The following is a 13,787-nucleotide window of genomic DNA, read 5'->3' as shown; positions in this document are numbered from 1 at the left end:
CAGGCACCCCTGTTATACTAACTCTTTACTCTGAAATTGGTAATTAAAAGAACAAAGCATTTGTCCTTTTTATTTTTTTCTTTTTATTGCTTTTATTTTAATTCCAGTATGGTTAACATAGTGCTATATCAGTTTCAGGTGTACAATACAGTGACTCAACAATTCAATACATTACTCAGTGCTCATCATGGTAAGTGTGCTCATCCACCCTTTTCGATAGGAACTAAACTTCAGCATAAGCCTGCTACTAAGGGAAAGCTCTTTAGAAAAGAACAATACTTCAAAAACATAAATATGACAGAAATAGCACGATGATACAATTTCAAAACTTCTAATTAAATAACTGATTCAAGTATCATCAGTGAATTCTAAACTATTAAGTAAAGATTTATAGGGAATTTTATAATATAAGGATCACACTGACACCATCTGAACAACTAACAACTAAACCACTAAAATCACTAAAAGTGGGACAACCATTCATTATATACCTCCTTGTGTGATGTAAACGAAAGTACAGAGCACCACCTATGTGCTGTTCCCCTTACTGTCAAAAAATAAAAATAAAGGGGCACCTGGGTGGCTCAGTCGGTTAAGCATCCAACTTCGGCTCAGGTCATGATCTCACAGTTTGTGGGCTCGAGCCCTGCATCAGCCTCTGTGCTGACAGTTCAGAGCCTGGAGCCGGCTTTGGATTCTGTGTCTCCCTCTCTCTCTGCTCCTCCCCTACTCATGCTCTGTCTCTCAAAAATAAACAAACATTTAAAAAAAATTTTTTTTAACAAAAGAATTGTTTAAATAAATAAATAAAAATAAAAAACATGAATTAAATCAAGCTTCTATTAGTTTACAAAAAATAGAGGAGCAAGTGAAAAGAAACACGAGAATGTACATAGGATACCTACAGGACAAATGGCCTGGTTTCTCCAATGAATCAATCATATGAAAAGGGGATAATTATCATATAATAAAAAACCCTTAGACATGAAAGCCAAATAAGTGATAAATACAGACCTTATCTAAACTGTGAATGGAACAAACTGCCTGTAAAGTGACATTTTTAACACAATAAGAGAAATCTGAATATAGATGACATTATATTAAGGAATTACTAATTGTTCAATGTGATAATAGCATGATGGTTATGTTTTTAAAAGAAAGCCTTAACAAAGATTCGTAACAATGTATTTACAGGAAAGTTTGAGATTTGCTTTAAAATACTTCAGGCACTAGGGCGCCTGACTGGCTCAGGCTGTAGAACATGTAATTCTTGATCTAGGGGTCATGAGTTTGAGCCCCGTGCTGGGATAGAGATTACTTAAAATAAAAAAATAAAAAATAAAAATTACAAACATATAGCATGTCTGGCAGAGAAGGGTTTCCTAAATATGATTTAAAAAGCACAAACCATAAAAAGCTGAAAATTTCAATTCATTAAAATTATGAACTTTTCTAATACCAAGACTATAAAGAGATGAAAACTCACAAATTGAAAACAGATTATTTGTAGCCCGTAGTTAGCAAATAATTAGTATACAAAATTACATATATAAAGAAGTCTTAAAAGTCAATCAGAAAAAGAGAAACAAGAAATTGGCAAAGAACTTGAACACACACTTCATGAAAGAAGCACAAATAATGTATGAATATATGAAAGGAGGTTCAACTTAAGGAAACGTAATAAAAACCAAACAGATACCATTTCAAACCCACCAGATTAGAAAAAAATTTAAAAGTCTGACAATATCAAGTGTTGTGGAGGAAGTGAGGAAACCAAAACACATACTGCTGGCTCTTGACTCAGTAACCACAAGATGCACAAATACCATGAGCCAACTCAGTGACTCAAACATTAAAAGTGTTTGGTAAGCAATTAAGCAACTGATAATGACCAATCCAGAATTATGAGAACACATGCGGACTACTGCCAGATACAAATTTTGGCCCTTAATGAACTGAATCCAACCTGACACAACAATAGAAATAAGAAAACTTAGCCTCTTACCCGGTTTATCCAGTTTATTTCGTTAAGTACAAAATATTCAGGTATTCATTTCCTCCTCAAGTACTAATGACATCTTAATGACTAAAATTTTAATGAACTATTTATCATTCCAGTTACACTATACTACAAAGAGAACAAGTAGTTTTAAATAGCTTTGAGTTCTTTGTCTCACTCTCTCTGCCCCTCCCCCGCTCATCCTCTGTCTCTCTCTCAAAAATAAACATTTAAAAAAATTTTTTTAAAGAATGAATGAATGAATGAATGAATAAATAAATAAAAATAGTGGCTATACTTTAAATTTACTTTATAGGAAATGAAATGGCCCTGTGACTGCCTAAGAGGGATGAAAGTGTAGCAGATGTAGTTTGGGCATTGAAGTTGAACAAATCTGAGTCCAAATCCAGACTCTACCATTTTATAGCTGTAACCTTAAATTACTCAACTTCACTGATCCTCAATTTCCTCAACACCTAAAAAGTACGTGTATCACAAACTGCCTACCTAATCAAAGATTAGAGATTATTGCAAATTGCAAAGATTAAGAGATTATGTGAAGTGTTTAACAATGCCTACCTCATTAGCACAGGCCCAGTGTTTGCACACTTCCCTTTATAAATCTTGCTAATCTCACCTAAAAATTTTAAAACCTAAAATTACAACTCTCAACTGATAGGAAAATATTACTCTTAATTCAAATCATTTCCAATATTACAAAATTGTGCACTACCGGTTAGAAGAGGAATACCTGCCTACGTCTTCCTTTAACTGAAAGGCTCTTTCCTTTATTAGATTATGGAAAAAATAGATTTTCACTTATCTTCATGATATAGAAGCAGGGATTCCCAAGTTATGTCAAAATATAAACTCATCTGATTTCTAAGATTTAATTCAAGTTTTTGATTCTAAATAAAAGCTATTTAATATTTAAGGTACTACATACCACTTTTTACATTTCCTGAAAAAGCCTGTCTAAAGAAAAATTACCTGATCAATGATGAATTGATGGTATTGGGATTTTTTGGGTTTCCTGTGGGAAAAAAGTTTACAGTTAAAATAATCTACATGTTAAAAATCTCAAAACAGGAGGGGCAGAAGGGTGGCAATTGGTTAAAGCATCTGACTTCAGCTCAGGTCATGATCTCCCAGTTCATGGGTTTGTCAAGCCCCACACTGGGCTCCACACTGAAAGCCCACAGCCTGCTTGGGATTCTGGCTCTCTCCTCTCTCTCTGTTCCTCCCCCACTCACACTTTCTCTCAAAATAAATAAACTTAAAAAAAGAAAATCTTGGGGCGCCTGGGTGGCGCAGTCGGTTAAGCATCCGACTTCAGCCAGGTCACGATCTCGCGGTCCGTGAGTTCGAGCCCCGCGTCAGGCTCTGGGCTGATGGCTCAGAGCCTGGAGCCTGTTTCCGATTCTGTGTCTCCCTCTCTCTGTCCCTCCCCCGTTCATGCTCTGTCTCTCTCTGTTCCAAAAATAAATAAACGTTGAAAAAAAAATTAAAAAAAAAAAGAAAATCTCAAAACAGCAACACCTCAGTGACTCAGTCAGTAGGGCACGCAACTCTAGATCTCAAGGTCACGAGTTCAAGTTCAAGCCCCACCTTGAGCATAGAGCTTACTTTAAAATAAAAAAAAAAAAAAACTCAAACTATTCAATTTAATTAGAGATCAGGGAAATTTATAATACAGGCCATCTACACTGTGGGATAATGAAAATACATTTGTAATGCTGAAAATACTCAAGAGGATTTTAGTCACTGAATTAAATTTCAGGAATCATCATTTTAAACACCTTAACACATTCAAGATGTAAAAGAAAAGATGCACAAAATAAACTTAACACTTGCCAATCTGAGAAATATGAATAACCAGTGATGACTGTCTACAGACCTAATATTATCACTTCAGGATACTGTCTCCTTCAAAACCAAAATAAAAAATAAAATCTTTCAGGGGTGCTTGGGTGGCTCAGTCAGTTGAGCGTCCAACTCTTGGTTTTGACTTATGTCATGATCTCATGGTTCATGAGTTCAAGCCTGTTGGGCTCTGCACTGAAAATGCAGAGCCTGCTTGGAATTCTCCCTCTCTCTGCCCGCCCCCTGCCCCACCCCACCTCGCTCACTCTATTAAACTTTAAAAAAAATTTTTTTTAAATCAAATCTTTCAGGGGCACCTGGTTGGCTCAGTCGGTAGAGCATGAGACTCTTGATCTCAGGGTTTTGAGTTCAAGCCCCACATTTGCGTAGATACTACTTTTAAAAAGGATTTTTTTATGTCAATAAAAATAATGTAAATAATAAAATCTTTCAGATACACACAAAATGTCATGATGAGGTCATGAGTCAAATTCTAAACCAAAGAAAAATTCAGAAACTTCTTACATCCACAAACTTTAATTTTCTTCCACTGTCTTTATTTCTAAAGTAACCCTTTTCTTCCAATGAGGCCATAGCAAGTAAGTTATTTGTTGTGCAGTGATAGAGATGATCATTAGAGAAACATTAATTTTCCCATTTCCATAATGAGAATGACTCTTAATGCAACACAGAGCACGCATTAAATGTTAAATGAATAACAGAAAAGCTAAATAGAATGGATTAGAAATAAAAATTTAATTTCTAAAATTCCAGTTTATAGTCTAATGCAGAGAATGTAATTCTTTTAGACTTTGAACACTTCACATTTTTTGTTATAACACAATACATAAACTTTCAGTTTAACTAGTTTGGGACAGTAACAAGAAAGAACTAGCTATCACTAAAGACTAAGTACCCTGTTTTTCCCACCATCAAATATGACAAAATTCCAAAGAGAAACATCCATCATGTCTATCCAATTTCTCAAATGCTAATAATTATAACTGAGGAAAGAGAGAAAACACTAGTAAGTGGGGTTAGAACAGAAAGTATTTAATAGTCAACTAAATTGCCCAATCTGGTTTTCTAACACTGCATGTTATTTTAAAACTCTCAAATTTTCACTTCAGTTTAATATAAAATGCATTTTCATGCCCAGCCATACTTTTAAAAGACCAGTCTGGAAACAAGTACGTGTGGAGACAATCCAAAGTCACAGATCCCTGATAGAGATCAAATAAATGAAGTATAACTTGATGTTCCACAGGAAAGATTTGGGACTGTTTCTCAGGCCCAGGTGGACTATACAGGTAAGTCTCCACCCAAGAAATAAACAAAAGAGGCAAGACAAATATACTGGGGAAGACCAGACAATGTCAAAGATATCCCCAAAGGCCCTTCACCCAGGCTCTGGTTTCCTCCCTTTCTCCCTAATCTCAACGGCTCAGGGAGAAGTAAATCTGCATCTCACTTCCCCAGCTCACCCTCAACTCCAGATCACTCACCTTCTTTACTAAAACCTGGATCCTCCTCCCCGACATCCTCTAATTCCCACAGAGCTCTTACTCCAGCCAGATAGACATCTACTGCGCCTGCCTTTCAGTAAGGTATTAGTTCCCTTAATCCGAACTCATTTTCCGCATCCCATCTGCCTTCCGCCCCTTCAACTCGGGTCCCCTCACTCCGACCTTTCTCCCAGAACCCTCCCAAGTCACCAATTTCTAGCCCCTTCTCCCTCCCACTCCTCAGCTATAGCTCCTTTCTTCCGGCTCGGCCTCCAACCTCTTCCCAAGGAGCCCTCCCCCATCCGTCTCCCGGTACCGGTCCCCTCCCCCAACTCCGCCCCTCTCCCCTTCTCCCAGCGGGAGGCCCCCCTCACCTGAACGCCGCTGCCGCCGCCGTCCCAGAAGCCGAAAGGTGCTGGCGCCGGCCGGCCTCCCAGGCTCGGTCCCCGCTGAGCTCCTGACGGCCTCTAGGGAGAGCGAACGCCACCACCTCCAACTCTGCCCGCCCGGGGCCAGGCCGTCACCGTAGCCACTGCCAGTACCACAGCCGCCATGTTGAAGTCCTACTTCCCTCCTCCTTCCCCTCACCACTCCGCCCCTTTGGGCGTCGGACGTCAAGGCGCCGCGCTCCACCCTCCCTGGGCCAATGGGAGGAGTCGACGGTGACGTAACTAATCTCTCTTCTGCCAAACAACTCTAGTTGCCTGGACCGCTGCAATTGGAACGAGTGGACCTTGCTGACCCATAAGGGAGAAAGGAAAGGGAGGTGGGGGGAGTCATTCAGAGGTTAAGTCGTAGAGGCTGGAGAAGCGGCCCAGGAGGGAATCTGAGAGCCTCGAATCGTGAAGGGACGCACAAAGATTTACCAATGAGACCTACTTGGGAATGAGAATGTCTGGCTTCTGGTCGCAGGTCAGTGACCCGGTACAAGTCCTACCCTTTCCGGACCTCACTTTCCCCATTTACAAAGATTGGGTTGAAAGATGACCTCTAAATCTTCCTCCAATTGTGACATTCAACGATTTAAACTAGGTAATCCAATCCCAAATATTGACTGCCTTGTGCATTTATTGGATGTCTCTTGAAATTCGGTGCATGGAGGATTCATAACTGCGTGAGATGAATCTTTGTTCCCGAAAGTTCCTTTTTGGTGAGAGAAATAGAAGCACAGTTAACTCGAGGAAAAATCAGAGAGTGATAATGGCCTAACAGGTGCGTTAATTGCTCTGGACAAAATGGCTTTTGGCTGGAGGATCAGAAAAGGTTCACATCTCTACACTTTCTGGGTACATAAAGAATGTGTGTGCTCTCATACCTAATTCTTGAGCCCTGTTTTCTCTTCAGAGCTCCAGAGAAGATACCGTTTGTACTTTGAAGGGTGCAGCAGTTTTAACTCACAATGAAAGAAAGTGGGCATTCCAGAAGGGGGAAGTTAAAATAAGCAGAGAAGAGCAAATCGTCGATTCTGGATTATTTGCCTACTTAATTCAACAAATAATGGGCAGCCACAGAAGGCTTGTGGAAGACTACTGGAACAAAGCTCTTCATCAGGAGAATTTAAATGGTAGCAGTGAATAAAATGGACTGCAGACTACAGGGCAGACTTCTGCACTGAGTAAAAGATTCACACCTGAAGTAAAGCAGAGACAGCGGGGATGGAGACCAGGGAATGAACTGAACCAAGATTGAAGGGATTAACTCAACAACACTCCCATGTAGAGAATGGGAGGGAGAATAAATCATGGGAGAATAAATCATAAGAAAAAGCAAGTTCTGGGGGTCTTTTTTAAACATAAACAAAAAAAAAAAGTAAGGTTTACTGAAGTGCTAGAGGAGATAATAGTGAGTTCAGCTGTCCAAATTAAGATGATGGCAAATTTTCCAGAGAGATGTCCAGGAGGGAATGTAAACTTGGAAATTAAAAAGAGGCAAGGAGTATATATGTGTAGTATACTGATACTTCTTGAGCAATTAAACTTTTCACTCATAATTCAACAAGCATTTCCTGACTGCCTGCAGTATACCAGGCACTGTTCTATGCACTGGGGATAGAGCAGTGTATAAAAGAGACCCCTTCCCAAAAAATCCCTGCTCTCACAGAGCTTATATTCGAGAGGAAAATGACTAATAATAATGATGATAGGTGTTAAGAAGAAAAAATAAAGCAGAGGAAAGGAGATAAAAAGGTATCCAAGGTTGAAATTTATAAAGGATGGCCAGGGAAAGGTGATATCTGAGTTAAAAATAGAGGGAAGTGAAAGATTTGCAGATATTTAGGAGTAGAAAATGCCAACTGAAGGGAACACCAAATAAGAGATCCTGAAGTGGAAGCTCACCTTCTATGTTCTAGGAACAGTATGCAGCCCAGTGTAGCTGGAATGGAGTAAGCAAAGAGGAGATGAAGTCAGAGAGGTAACAAGGGACTAAATCACACAGGGTCCTTTAGGTCATTTTAAGGACTTTGGCTTTCACTCTAAGTGAGCTGAAAGCCATTGGAAAGTTGTGAGCAGAGAAGGGAAATGATCTTTTTAGCAGAATCACTCTACTCACTGAGCATTAGCTAAAGAAGGGCAAGAGTGTAAGAAGAAAGACCATTTTAAAATTATCGCAGTATTCCAAGCAGGAAATGATAGTCCTAAGTAGGACTGTACAGTTGTAGTAGTAGTGAAACTGATTAGAAATAGCTCGGTTCTGGGTACATTTTGAAGGTAGCGCAGTAAGAATTTGCTCCCAGATTCGATGCACGATGGAAATGAAAGGACTCAAGGATGACTTTAAGGTTTTTGACCTCAAATTCTTACAGGTTTGGCTAGAAGAATGGAAAATCAGATTAATTAAAATTTCTGAGGATAGGACCCTTTGGAACACTGAAGCAGGGAGGATTTGGAAAAGTAGTGACAAGAGGAGTAGAAAAGGAATTAGAAGACTATGGTGCCGGGCGCCTGAGTGGCTAAATTAGTTAGTTAAGCATCTGACTCTTAATCTTGACTCCGGTCATGATCTCACAGTTAGTGAGTACAAGCCCCCCATTGGGCTCTGTGCTGATGGCATGGAGCCTGCTTAGGATTCTGTGTCTCCTTTTGTTTGCCTTCTCCCATTTGTGCAGGCTTTCTCTCATACTTTCTCTCTCTCAAAATAAATAAACTTTAAAAAAAATTTAAATGTCTAAGAAAAGAAAAGAAAGACTGTGGTGTCATGGAGGATTAGGAAGGGAAGAACCTTTGGAGGTCTGGGCCTGTGCCTCTTACAGTAGGACTCCCTGAGACCAGAGACATGCCTCCCCTATCAGATAAGGACTTCCTGAGATTTCCCTACTAGCCTAGGGCTCCTGATCCAATAATTTTTCCTTCTCTCCCTTCTTGCTTTAAGTAGGGATCAGGTTTCTGATCCCTGAGAAACACTGATTAGTGTTCTACTCCTGAGCCAGCCTGCTCTGTGCCTGTTCCCCATGGACACAACTCTATTTTTTTAAAGTAGGCTCCACACCCAGCGTGGAACCCAATGTAGGGCTTGAATTCGTGACCCCGAGATCAAGACCTGAGCTGAAATCAAGAGTTGGACACTCAACTGACAGAGTCATCAAGGTGCCCCAGACACAACCCCTTCTTAAGAAATGGAAATGAAGTAAGGACATTTCCTGGAGAAACAAATACTTCACCTTCCTAGAAGTGACTCATACTTGACAATTTCCATGTGTGAATGCTGATGGTAATTCTCTTGGGGTCAGAAGAGATTGAATAAGATACCAGTCCTCCACTCCCCCTGCCCTGTGTCTTTCCTTCCCAATGCACCTAGATGGTGCCAGCACACCCGCTGTCTAGAAGCAGCACTCCAGGCCAAGGGGCATCAGCTTGCACTCCTTCCACTTTTCCTTTTCTTTCTCCTTCACTTCATAAATGAGGCTTCTGGGGTGTCTAAGAGCAGAAACAGGAAAGACAACCAGCTCTTAATCTTTAGCCATCCAGAATTTACTTAGTCAGATATGCCAGACACCATGTGTCTGCAGAGATACTCTTAAGGAGGTCAAGTGAAGGAATCAGACAGGTGTACAGAAAATGATAGTATCTGGCAGAAAATTATGGAGTTCCCAAGGCAGTACATTGCATACCTCAGAAGTAGAGAGGAGAGAGAATCTGAGTAGACTTGAGAAACAAAGGAGAACTATATGGAAAATTGAAGGATTTAAGCTAGACCTTAAAGAATAGATAGAATGAAGGGTGCCCAAAGCAATGAGAACAAAGCAGTTTAGGCACAGGCATGGATTCAAGAAAGCTCCACAAAAATTCAGAATCAGTATGGGTATATGTAGGAGAGCAGAGGAAAATAAGGCTGGAGAGAGCAAGTACGAAGAGGCGTGGCTTGGGTTTAATAGTTCTAAGGCTATAAATAAAGTCACTGGAAGCTTTTCTGCTGGGAAATTAAAGAGAAAAGTCTGGATAAATCCTTAGAATCATGGGGGTCAGGTTGAAACCCTTTGCCCCTCCCTAGAAGCTCAAGATATCAATTAAGGACTCAAGTCTTGGAGCACCTGGCTGGCTTAATCAGTAAAGCGTGCAACTCATGATCTTGGGGTTGTGAGTTCAAGCCCCATGTTAGGTGTATAAATTACTTAAAATCTTGAGGCACCTGGGTGGCTCAGTCAGTTAAGCACCTGACTTTTAATTTTGGCTCAGGTCATGATCTCACAGTTCATAGGATAGAGCCCCAAGTCAGGGCTGACAGCCTGGAACCTGCTTGGGACTTTCTCCCTCTTCCTCTGCCCCTCTCCCTCTGCCCCTCCCCTGCTCTCTCTCTCTCTCTCTCTCTCTCTCTCAAATAAATAAATTAATTAAATGGTTGAATAAAAAAATATGGGTATAGGGGCACCTGGGTGGCTCAGTTGGTTAAACAACCAACTCCTGATTTCGGCTCAGGTCATGATCTTGCAGTTCATGAGTTTGAGCCCTGCATCAGGCTCTGTGATGACTGCTCGGAGCCCACTTGGGATTCTCTCCCTCCCTCTGCCCCTCTCTCCCACTCATGCTCACTCTCTCTCTCACAAAATAAAAGTTTTTTTAAAAATACATGGGTATAACTTGTCAAGAGGCAATTCACTAAAGAAGAAATAAATAGCTAGTGAGCATATACAAAGATAGCCAACATGACTGATAATTTTTAAAAATGGGAAAAGGCCCCATTTTTCACCTAACAAATTGGAAAAAGCTAAAAGGATTAATTATATCCAGTGCTGTCACGGATGGAGAAATAAGCATATTTATACACTGTTGATGGCAGTACAAATTGATGAAACCATTTTTGTAGACCAGCATGGCAATGACTATCACAATACATTGTGAAGTAAAAAGCCAGTTATAGAATAATGCTTATTGTATCCATTTTTATAAAAAAAGAAACAGCTAGACATACAGATATAAATATAGACATAAATATAAGTACAGGTTTAGAAGAATGCCTGGCTGGCTCAGTTGGTGGAGCATGTGATTCTTGATCTTGGGGTCATGAGTTCAAGCGCCACATGTGGCATAGAGTTTATTTAAATAAAAAATAAAAATAAATGTAGATTTAGATATTTTAACATAGATAACAGAGTGCAAAGATACACACCAAACTCTTATTGTGGCTCTGAAGGGAGCAGGACATGCCTGAAGGGGGTGGGCAGCAGGACTTGGAACCAAGGAGGTGGGGGAAGTGGAAACCAGAGAGAAGGTCGCAGTCACTGCTGGAAGATGTGACTGGAAGAAGTCACAGCTGTGAGAGAGAGAGGAAGAATTGCCCTGACTTCTCCCTTCCTCCAGCCCTCCAGTTTCCTGCCATTGCCTCTCACCGTTGGAATCTAGCTAGCAGCTGACAAAAGGAGCCGGGAAATGTAGTTTTCAGAACAGAGAATGGGTCCCAAAACAGAGACATAATGACCAACCTCAAAAAGTTATTGAGTGGTTCACAGAATCAAAGAGAGAGATGGAGAACCAGATATGAAAAGCAAGAGGAAACCTAGTAAAAAAGAGCAAGAAGCCTGGTAAGAGTCACCTGTGAAAGAGTTATAAAAGACAATTCCTTAATAGTAAGTGGTAATAGTAAAAGATAATTGTATCAAATTTGTTTAAATGGTGTGAGTAGACTATCCTGTCCCTCAGTTAAAAGAGCCCTGTCTCTGGGGCGCCTGGGTGGCGCAGTCGGTTAAGCGTCCGACTTCAGCCAGGTCACCATCTCGCGGTCCGCGAGTTCGAGCCCCGCGTCGGGCTCTGGGCTGATGGCTCAGAGCCTGGAGCCTGTTTCCGATTCTGTGTCTCCCTCTCTCTCTGCCCCTCCCCTGTTCATGCTCTGTCTCTCTCTGTCCCAAAAAAAAAAAAAAAAAAAAAAAAAACATTGAAAAAAGAAAAAAAAAAAGAGCCCTGTCTCACCTGTTGGGATGAGCACTGGGTGTTGTATGGAAACCAATTTGACAATAAATTTCATATATTTAAAATAAATAAATATAAATAAATAAAAGAGCCCTGTCTCTAATAATCATTCAGCTGATATACCGAGGTCTACTATACACCAAATCCAGTGCTACAGTGGGAACAAAGATTAAATAATACCAGGTTTCAGTCATCAAGAATCTTTGGAGGAAGACAATCATAAACAGACAATTATAATAGTTAATGTCAGCAAGCTTGAAGACCAGCCACTATGCTAAACTGTGGCTTTGTGCAAAAAAAAAAAAAAAAAAAATCATCCTTTCTGAGTGGATGCTATGCCAGGGATAAAGCTTGGCAAATTGAGTGCAGCTGGATTTTAACCCTCTCTGGACCCCTCAACCAAGCACTTTTATGAGCACAAAGTACACAGCCATACATAGCTGCCCTGCTTAAGGAAGTAGAGACTGGCACCAATGGAGGAGATCAGAGGCAGCCTGTGAGGATGTGTACCCACCTATGCAGCCGGAAGGCCTGGAAGCCCAGCCTCTCAGCCCAGAACTTCATTAGAAAACACAATGATTTCATTTGCTTCTGGTGCTACTAACTGTAACAAGGAATTTGCAAAGAGAACCCTCTGGAAATTTGGAAAGACTCCTTTGGAAGGAAAAATTAACAGATGGTGTTTACAGCTTTGCCTTGGTTCCCCCATCAGAGTGAATGCCAGATGTTTTCTTCTGGTTTCCAAGATAGTGTGTGAGATCGAAAAGGTTCCTTTGCCCAAAGGTAATGAAATATTAGAATGAGTTAATTGTGAGCATGTGGGCAAGTGAATCCTGTGCCAGGTCAGCAAAGTTTGACTTGCTGTTGTGATGTTATCATTCTAGTCTTTTCTTTTAACAGCATCAGTGTCCCATAAGAGGGGGTTGGCTGGATAAATGCACATGAGACAATGTTATGCAGCCATTAAAAAGGATGTTATAGGGGCACCTGAGTGGCTCAGTCGGTTAAGCTTCTCTTGGTTTCAGCTTAGGTCACGATCTCACTGTTTCGTGAGTTCCAGCCCTGCATTGGGTTCTGTGCTGGCAGCATGGAGCTTGCTTGGGATTCTCTTTCTCTCCCTCTCTCTCTCTCTCTCTCTCTCTCTGCCCCTCCCCCACTCGTGCTGTCTTTGTCTCTCTCAAATAAATAAATTTTAAAAAAAGATGTTATAAAAGGATGTTATGTAGATACAGTAAGATCAGTGGTTACCAGGAGTTAGGGGAGGGGGATAAATAGGTGAGATACACAGCATTTTTTAGGGCTTTAAAATTATTCTATATGACACTATAATGGTGAATACATGACCTTATACATTTGTCAAAATCTATAGAACTATACAATACAAAGGGCATACAATACATAATGTAAACTATGAACTTTGCTAATGATAATTCATCAATACTGCTTCACTAATTGTAACAAATGTACCACATTAATGCAAGGTGTTAGTAATAGGGGAAACTGGTGGGGTTGGGGGAATATGGGAATTCTCTGCACTATCTGCTCAATTTTTTCTGTAAATCTTAAACAGTTCTAAAAAATAAAGTCTAAAAAAAGGATGTTATAGAAGTATGTAAATATGAAAAGATGCTTGTAAAACATTGCTAAGTTAAAAAGAGCTACTAACCATATATTCAATATGGTCTCATTTTTGTAAAATTATACACATACACACAATATAATTTTCAATTTGAAATTCTGAAAGGACATATGCCAAAATATTATAGTGGTTAACTCTTGGTGGAAGGCTTATGGGTAATTTGTAATTTCTCCCCTCTGTTTGCTTATTTAAAAATGCCCTGGTGGGGGACACCTGGGTGGCTTAGTTGGTTGAGTGTCTGACTTTAGCTCAGGTCATGATCTTATGGTTCCTGGGTCTGAGCCCTGCACCGAGGTGCAAAGCCCTTTTGGGATTCTCTCTCTCTCCTTCTCTCTCTCTGCCCCTCCTCCACTTGCACACTCTCTCTCACTCTCACTCTG

General features: G+C 40.4%; 1 protein-coding gene and 1 long non-coding RNA gene across 4 annotated transcripts in view; one reads left to right on the top strand and one right to left on the bottom strand.

The window, feature by feature from the left end:
• The window catches only part of UBAP1 (ubiquitin associated protein 1), a 61,448-nt gene extending 55,572 nt beyond the window's left edge, over window positions 1-5,876 (bottom strand). For 2 of the 3 annotated variants that reach the window (XM_006939220.5, XM_019816104.3), the window contains exon 1: window positions 5,742-5,875. The gene's annotated coding sequence lies outside the window, so the exon portion shown is untranslated. Of the gene's footprint in view, window positions 1-2,989; window positions 3,033-5,741 lie in introns of all 3 variants that reach the window. The other variant, XM_006939221.5, reaches the window with a different exon arrangement.
• A 198-nt stretch (window positions 5,877-6,074) lies between these two features.
• Window positions 6,075-7,137, top strand: LOC109493844. The gene is made up of 2 exons (XR_002148295.3): window positions 6,075-6,279; window positions 6,712-7,137. It is a non-coding gene; the product is annotated as an uncharacterized LOC109493844 (long non-coding RNA).
• Window positions 7,138-13,787: the final 6,650 nt, after the last annotated feature.

Source organism: Felis catus, chromosome D4 (genome assembly GCF_018350175.1).
Source record: "Felis catus isolate Fca126 chromosome D4, F.catus_Fca126_mat1.0, whole genome shotgun sequence".
In the NCBI taxonomy this organism is placed as follows: domain Eukaryota; kingdom Metazoa; phylum Chordata; class Mammalia; order Carnivora; family Felidae; genus Felis; species Felis catus.
Note: the sequence above shows the minus strand (reverse complement) of the source record. Positions and strands in the feature narration are given on the sequence as shown.